The 8,705-nt window shown below is 40.0% G+C and overlaps 1 pseudogene; it reads left to right on the top strand.

Moving 5' to 3' along the window:
* The first annotated feature begins 6,927 nt into the window (after positions 1-6,927).
* Positions 6,928-8,011, top strand: LOC119523852 (annotated as a pseudogene).
* The last annotated feature ends 694 nt before the right edge of the window (positions 8,012-8,705 follow it).

The raw sequence follows: 8,705 nt of genomic DNA, 5'->3' as shown, positions 1-8,705 counted from the left end.
TTGACCTTCAGTATGGGCAACCCTGCTGGATTATTGATGCCCTCCTTCCTTTCCCTCATCACCTTCTGCATGTAAACTGTACTCCATTTCTCTCTGTCTTGGGCTCTGCCAGTTTGACCCATTTATCAATTTTCAATTGTTAGTTATCACTCCCCACCCAGGTGCTTATTATACGCTGCCAGTACATTTCCATCTCATCCATCTTCTCAGGCTCTGGATCCATCACATGAAAGGTCATATTTCTCTATTCTAATTTCTCCTAATGGCCTTAACATTACTTAATGGGAACAGAAAAGGATTTCACCTTTCAAAAGCTGTCAATCAACTTTCAACAAGTTCTTCATTAATTCCGAATGTATTTCCAAGATTAATTGAGCAGGACTGTTGACCTCTTCTACCCTGAGACTCCTCATGACATGCAATGTTCAGCTGGGTCCTTTTTGCTGTCTGAGGGCCACTTGTAGACTGGTGAGTTGTATTTAATCATGATCACTCTGCTTGACAAATGGTTTTAAGGGGGCAGTCATCTCCCAAGCGTATTAGCTGTCCTCCTACAATTGAAGGGCACCTCAGAGCTGCCACACCCCTCTCCTTTTTCACAAAGCCCAGACCAGACTTCCCAAGCTCCAGAGTTTGCAAGCACTCCCCAGTGCCATGCCACAGTTCTGATGTGTGCAGGGGAATTGATAAAAGAAGAGGTGCTCGACATGCAAGGCTCACTCAGTTGGTAGCAGGAGGCTGGGGAAATGGAGCAGAATATGCTTGGAGCCACACAAAGAGCCTTTTGGTTCTTGTAGAGTTCCAGGACAATACTAGGAATAGCTCTTAAGAATAATTCAGAGGTTCCGCAAATGGCTTACATGTCATCCTGCATGTATTTCCCTGTCAACCACTGTCCCAACTCTTGCCCCTTAAATTCTTAGTTCCTGCAGATTTCAAAAGGAGGGTGGAGAGAAAGTGGATATTACTGAAGAGGGAGGACATCCATCTACTTGTCAAACTTCTTGCAAATCCCTGGGGAGACAAAGTTGAAGACAGACATGGTCTGTATCCCCAGGTACTATAGTCAAGTCAAGGAGACAGGCAAGTAAGTAATTAAATTAGATGTCAGTAAGAAAGAACTATTAAGAGGGAAATATAGGGCCCTATGGGAAGATAAGAGGGGCACCAAATCCTTGGGGGGATTAAGGAGGTCTCTGTGAATAAGTGACAGTCACGATGAGCTCTGAATGATGCCAACGAGGAAGACAGGTGAAGGTTGGTGGAAGGAAGAATGTTCCAAGCATTAGTAACATGTGTAAAGAGCCATAAGTGAGAGAGAGAGAACTGGTGTATGAGTAACTGAGTATGGCTGAAGGGCAAGGATGAGGCTGGCATGTTGTGCAGGGACCAGATAATAGAATTCCATCTATACAGGCTGCGCTGGGAAGTGAGCTGGGATTTGAATAGCAGCACAATTTGTATATGTCTGTTGTGTATATGGCATCTATATGAGGCATCTCAGGGCCAGAATAAGAAGTGGGAGAAATTGAAAATGTGGTCTCTGTCCTCAAGATGTTCAGAGTTCATTTGGGGTGCACAGTCCAAATGTGAAAAAGACTTCAGAATCCTAGAAGGGCATAGTAGCAGTGGTCTGGTATGTATGTAAGGCCTGGATATTTGCATAGTATTGGAGGCAACTAAGTGAGACAGAAAGGTTAGGGAAAGGAATGAGCCTTGTTCAGAGATTCAGGCCTCCATCAGCTCCCTCACATCTTGGTCTTAGTCCCCTGTCTCTCTTGAGGTTTGTCATATACTTCCAGCAGTTCATCTAGAGTCCTTGCCAACATTGTGAGGCATATGTTGACCTTCAGTACCTTCATAAAATGGGCATGTGTAAAAGGAGAGTTGGCTTCATTTACTCTCGAAGTCCTTTCTAGTGAAAACATGCTATATGTGTTCCTCAAGCACCTTGTACTGCTTCCCCGTGGTGGTAGGTCATTTCCAAAATAGGCAGCAGCAATTCTGTCCTCCACGTACACTCTTGCCCTTACATATGCATTGGTAGAGTTTATTCCTCAAGCCTCCTTGAATCTGGGCTGGCCTGTGACTGCTTTGACCAACTAAATAAGGTGAAAATGTTATTATGCCAGTTCTGGGCCTAGCTTTTAAGAGAACTGGCAGTTTCTGCTTCCTTCTCTTGCAATGCTCTCTCTTGAAAATGCTCCCTCTGGGAACCTAGTTTTCATGTTGTGAGAAGGCCCACATAAGGGGAGAATCAATGGGTAAGTGCTCCAGTTGACAGCCCTGGCTTAACTCCCAGCTGAAAGCCAGCCATGTGTGAGCCATATTAGATGTTCAGCCCAGTTAAGCCTTCAGGTGACAGTAGCCCCAGTAGATATCTGGCTGTAGCTACTTGAGAGATGCCAAATTAGAACTTCCCAGCTGAGCCTCCTCAATCCACAAAACAATGAGAGATAATAATAAGTTGTTATTTTCAGCTAAGTTTTGGCATTTTTTCTTTAGGTAGCAATTGATAAATCTCAGGCCCTTGCTATTGGATAAATCTAGGGGTCAGCAAACTATTTTTCCAAATGAGCAGATAGTAAATATTTTTGACTTTGCTGATAACACAGTCTCTGCCACAACTACTCAACTCTTATATTGCCATGTGAAAGCAGGCACAGACAATTCGCAAACAAATGGAGGTGGCTTTTTCAATAAAATTTTGTTTACAAAAACAGGTCGAGGACTGGGGTCAAAGTTATCAACTTCTAGACTAATTGGATAAAATAACTCATCAAAGAACAAGAAATAATGATAACTGGGTGGGCCTCTCCAGGGATATTTTCCCAAAATGCATTGTGTGAAATAGGCATTAAGGGGGGAAGTGATACATCATCAAATAGTTTTTTTAAGCTCTGGAATAAATCTAAGTTATACAAGATTTTATACTGAAGGATTGCCCAGAGACTTTATAGCTTTTTCTGGAGAAGTACACTGCTAGAATTTCAGAGTCAATTTCAGTCTGCTTGGGGAGAAATTTTGAACAGAGGGATTTTTGGGTGTCTATTGCCACTTCTCCCTTTATGTAAAACCAGAGCTGCAGCTGTTGACTCTTTTCATTCACCTGCTTTCGCTGTTCTTCAAGCCCACCTCCTGATCCCCACAACACCCTAGCTCTACCAATAATATGCTGTTGTTTATTGGCATTTTCCTTCTCTAGGCCTTGGCTTCCTTGATTGTACAGCTAACAATTTTTACAATGACTCCACCCCAACTCACCATTCCAAGTGGATATCTGGTGGAGGGGAATCCCTAGTAAAGAGTTAGAGTAAAGGTCTTAAGAAGGGAGCATTCCTGCTCTGCTATAAAAGCACCAAGGAAGCCATTGTGGCTGCAGAGTGAGTGAGGGGAGGAGTAGTGGAAAATGAGGTTACGGAGGTAACCAGGAAACAGATCATATAGAATCCTATAGACAACTTTAAGACCTTTATCTATTATTGTTCTAAATGAAACAGGAAACCATTGTGAGGTTTTGGAGCAGAGGAGAAGTTTGATCTAATTTAGCATTTAAAAGTATCACCCTGATGTACCAAAATACAGAGACTCAAAACACGTGAAGCAAAAACTGACAGTGCAGAAAGACGAAATAGACAAATCCTCAATTATAGTTGGGGACCTAAAAAAAAAAACCCTCTCAGCAATTCACAGTGAATCATCAAGAATATAGAAGATCTGAACAACAAAATCAAATAGGATCTAACTGACATGTATAGTATAGAACACTCCACCCAACAACAGCAGAACTTACATTCTTTTCAAGCATCCATGGAATGTTAACTGAGAAAGACTGTAACCTGGGACAAAAAAAAATAACCTCAACAAGTGTAAAATAATTGTAATCATAAAAAGTGTGTTCATTGACTACAATGGAATCAAACCAGAAATCAATAACAGAAACTAAATATATACTCTGCTACATAATCCTTGAGTCAAAGAGGAAGTCTAAAGGGAAATTTTTAAATGCATTGAACTAAAACATATTAAAATTTATGGGAAGCTGCTAAAGCTTGCTGAGAAGGAAATTTATAGCACTAAATTATTACATTAGGAATGAGGAAAGGTCTTACATCAATAACCTGAGTTCCTACCTCAGAAAGGTAGAAAAGCAACATAAGGCCAAAGCAGGAGAAAGAAGTAAATAATAAAGATAAGAGCAAAAACCAATGAAATGGAAAACAAAAAACAACAGTGAATAAAATCAATGAAACAAAAAAACTGGTTCTTTTAAAAGATCAGTAAAATTTACAAACCTCTCACAAAAATGACAAAGAAAAAAATAAAGAAGACATAAAAATTATCAGTATCAGGAATGAAACAAGGGATATCACTTAAAGGCCCTGTAGACATCAAAAGAGAATAAGGGAATACTATGAAAAACTCCATATACATAACCATTTAGAGGAAATGCACCAATTCCTTAAAAAACACACTACAAAAACTCAACTAATATGAAATAAACAATTTGAATAACCTTATGATCATCAAAGAAAATGAATTTATAATTAAAAACCTCTCAGAAAAAATCTCCAGTCCCAGATGTTTCACTGGAGAATTCTACCAAACATTTAAAGTATTAACACCAATTTTACACAATCTTATTCAGAAAATAGAAGAGTAAGAAACTATTTCCAACTCATTTTATGAGGCAAATACAGTGCAGAAAAAAAAAAACACAGAAAACTATATCTCTCATGAACTTAGATGCAAAATTCCTCAACAAAATATTAACAAACTGAATCCAGCAACATAAAAAAAGAATTATACAACACAATTAAATGGGATTTATTCCATTTATGCAAGGTTAGTTATATATTTGAAAAATCCAATAATATGATCCACAATATTAACAAGCTAAAGAAGGAAAATCATATGATCATATCAATTAACACAGAAAAATCATTCAACAAAATCCAACACCATTAATGATTTTACAAAAAGCTCTCAGAAAAATAGTAATAGAGGGAAATTAACCAATAGATCATTTGGGGGAGAACTGAAGTCTTTATTATATTGAATATCCTAATCATGTGCTTCTGATCTATAAACACATATATCTCTTGATATTATTGATATGAAAACTTGACAAAAATAATTTACAAAATGTTATAGCTGGTGGCCACCATGGAGGCGAGAAGGCAGTGGCATGACATATTTAAAATTCCGAGAGAGAAAAATTTCCAACCAAGAATACTTTATCCAGCAAAACTCTCCTTCAAATTTGAGGGAGAGCTTAAATTTTTCACAGACAAACAAATGCTGAGAGATTTTGCTAATAAAAGACCTGCCCTACTTCACATACTAAAAGGGAGCCCTACTGACAGAGAAACAAAGAAAGGAGAGCGAGATACAGAGAATTTCAACAGACATATATAGAATATTACATCCCAGGTCACTGGGACACACGTTCTTCGCTAGTGATCACGGATCTTTCTCCAGAATGGACTGTATGCGGGGACATAAAAACAAGCCTCAATAAAATAAAAAATAAAAAAAAATGAATTTGTTCAAAGCACATTCTCTGACCACAATGGAATACAAATAGAAGTCAATAACCATCAGGAGCCTTAGAAAATTCACAAACTCCTGGAGGTTAAAAATGAGGGGGAGATGAAAACATTCCCGGATAATCAAAAGCTGAGGGACTTCATCACCAGTAGATCAGTCCCAAGCAGGCTGAAAGGAAGGGACACTAAACAATTGACTGAAACCACATGAAGAAATAAAGATTTCCAGTAAAGATCACATGGTAAATATAAATACCAATACTACTATATTGTTGATTTATAACTCCACTATTTACTTCCTACAGGATCTAAAATACATAAACTGTAATGATAAATCAGTGGTTTTGGATTCAATGTAAAATATGTAATTTTTGACAAGAACTACATAAAGGTGGGGGAATGGAGGAGTATAGGAACACAGTTTACATGTCCTATTGAAGTTAAGTTGGAATCAAAGAAAAACAAGATTGTTATAGATTTAAGATGTTAAATTTAAGCCCCACGGTAAACACAAAGAAAGTATCAGAGAATATGACCAAAGAGATGAAAAGTAGAGTAGGGGTTCCAAGAAGTGGGGGAAGGGGCAATGGGGAGTTAAGAAATGAGAGTAGGGTTTTTGTTTGGGGTGAAGGGAAACTTCTAGAAATGGATGGTCGGAAGGTGATAGCATTGCAACATTCTAAATGTGATTAATCCCACTAATGGAATGCTAGGGAGGGGTGGAATAGGAAGATTTAGGCTATATATATCTTTCCACAATTGAAAAAAAAAATAAGACAGTCTAAACAGATGACAATTAAATGCCAAGGATGATCCTGGATGGGATCTGAGGTCAGAGGAGAGGAGGCTCAAAGGGACACAGATGGGACACAAGAAAAAAAAAAGGAAATATAGAATGTAAGCTTTATATCAATGTTGAATTTCTTGAACTTCTTAGCTGTGCTTAATGACATTGCATAAAATAATGTTCTTGTCCATGAGAAAGGTATATGTGAATTATATTGTTTGTTCAAAGATATGTGCAGCTTGCTCTCATATGTTCAGAGGACAGAGCAATAGATGCGGGGTGTTAGGGAGGGAGGGAGGGAGGGAGGGAGAGAGGGAGGGAAAGAAAGAGATGGTGGTGTGACAGGATCTTAAAGGTGATGGATCGGGGTATTGGGGGAGGGGGGTCGGGGTATAATGGAGATCTATGTATGGGGTTTGTACTGTTTTTGCAACTGTGCCTGTAAGATTGAACTTATTTCAAAATAAAATTTATTATTAAAAAAAAAAGTTATAGCTGGCTCAGCCCCAGCGCTCACTCAGCGGCGGGGAGCACCAGGAGGGATGGGAGGCAGCCGCGACCCCTAGCTCGGCAGGGTGATCCCCAGCCACCATGGATAGCGATGACGAGATAGTGGAGGAGGCGGTGGAAGGGCACCTGGATGATGATGGATTACCCCACGGGTTCTGCACAGTCACATACTCCTCCACAGACAGATTTGAGGGGAACTTTGTTCATGGAGAAAAGAACGGAAGGGGGAAGTTCTTCTTTGATGGCAGCACCCTGGAAGGGTATTATGTGGACGATGCCCTGCAGGGTCACGGAGTTTACACTTATGAAGATGGGGAAGTTCTCCAGGGCACCTACGTGAATGGTGAGCTGAACGGTCCAGCTCAAGAATATGACACTGATGGAAGACTGATCAAGGGGCAATATAAAGATAACATTCGGCATGGAGTTTGCTGGATATATTACCCAGATAGAGGTAGTCTTGTCAGAGAAGTAAATGAAGATTCGGAGATGACTGGAGAGAAGATAGCCTATGTGTACCCTGATGAGAGGACTGCACTTTATGGAAAATTCATTGATGGAGAGATGATAGAAGGAAAACTGGCCACCCTTATTTCCACTGAAGAAGGAAGACCTCACTTTGAACTGATGCCTGGAAGTTCAGTGTATCATTTTGATAAGTCGACTTCACCTTGCATTTCTACCAATGTTCTTCCAGATCCTTATGAAACAGAGAGGGTATATGTTGCTGAATCTCTCATTTCCAGTGCAGGAGAAGGACTGTTTTCAAAGGTAGCAGTGGGACCTAATACTGTTATGTCTTTTTATAATGGAATTAGACACCAAGAGGTTGATAGCAGGGACTGGGCCCTTAGTGGGAACACTCTCTCCCTCAATGAAGAGACGGTCATTGATGTGCCTGAGCCCTACAACCACATATCCAAGTACTGTGCCTCCTTGGGACACAAGGCCAATCACTCCTTCACTCCAAACTGCATCTGTGATGTTTGTCCACCCCCATTTTGGGCCCATCAAATGCATCTGCACCCTCTGAGCCATGGAGGCCGATGAGGAGCTCACTGTTGCCTATGGCTACAATCACAGCCCCCCAGGGAAGAGTGGGCCTGAAGCCCCTGAGTGGTACCAGGTGGAGCTGAAGGCCTTCCAGGCCACCCAGCAGAAGTGAAAGGCCTGGCTCTTGGGTCAGAGACCTGGAGTAGAAACTTGGATCTATGCACTATGTTTCTCCAATGTCGGGACAACCAGGGACTGCTCATGCTGTGATATCACATCCTCTTACCCTGCATTGGTAATGACTTTCTTGCATAATAACTAGGTTTGACTGTATTACTCATACCAGATTTAAAATTAGCTAGCTTTGCAACAACGTCTTACTGAGAGGTATTGTCAAGCATTTGATGTAAGACAGCATGATGTTCTTTGGTGGTTCAAGACTAAATCTGTGTCATGTTCAGAGATGCCAAATGATTTTACTGAAAAAAGGGAAACGGGGTTTTTCAGTCATTTTTAGTCAGTGGCTTTTCCATGATTTTTTTTCCCATAGCCAATACGAATCGTGTTGTTACACTTGCATATGTGCCATACTGAGTGTAGCGAATTACTACATTTTTATATTCTCTAAATGTAGTATAATTTGCCTTTTAACCTTTGATCTGTATCTTGCAATAGAATGGCTTTCTTTTTTTCCTCATGAACAAAAGCCCATTTATTGAGTCATTTCACTTCTCAGTCCTATTCCCATGTTAGCTATCTTTGACAAGAGAAAACCGTCCAAATGGATTTTGTGTCAGTGGCTGTGTGTAAGTTGCCCTGGCTCTTTCTATATCATTGTTTCATTATTATGTCCTAATATAAAGAAC

The sequence above is a fragment of the Choloepus didactylus genome, chromosome X, assembly GCF_015220235.1.
Source record: "Choloepus didactylus isolate mChoDid1 chromosome X, mChoDid1.pri, whole genome shotgun sequence".
NCBI lineage: Eukaryota > Metazoa > Chordata > Mammalia > Pilosa > Megalonychidae > Choloepus > Choloepus didactylus.
Note: the sequence above shows the minus strand (reverse complement) of the source record. Positions and strands in the feature narration are given on the sequence as shown.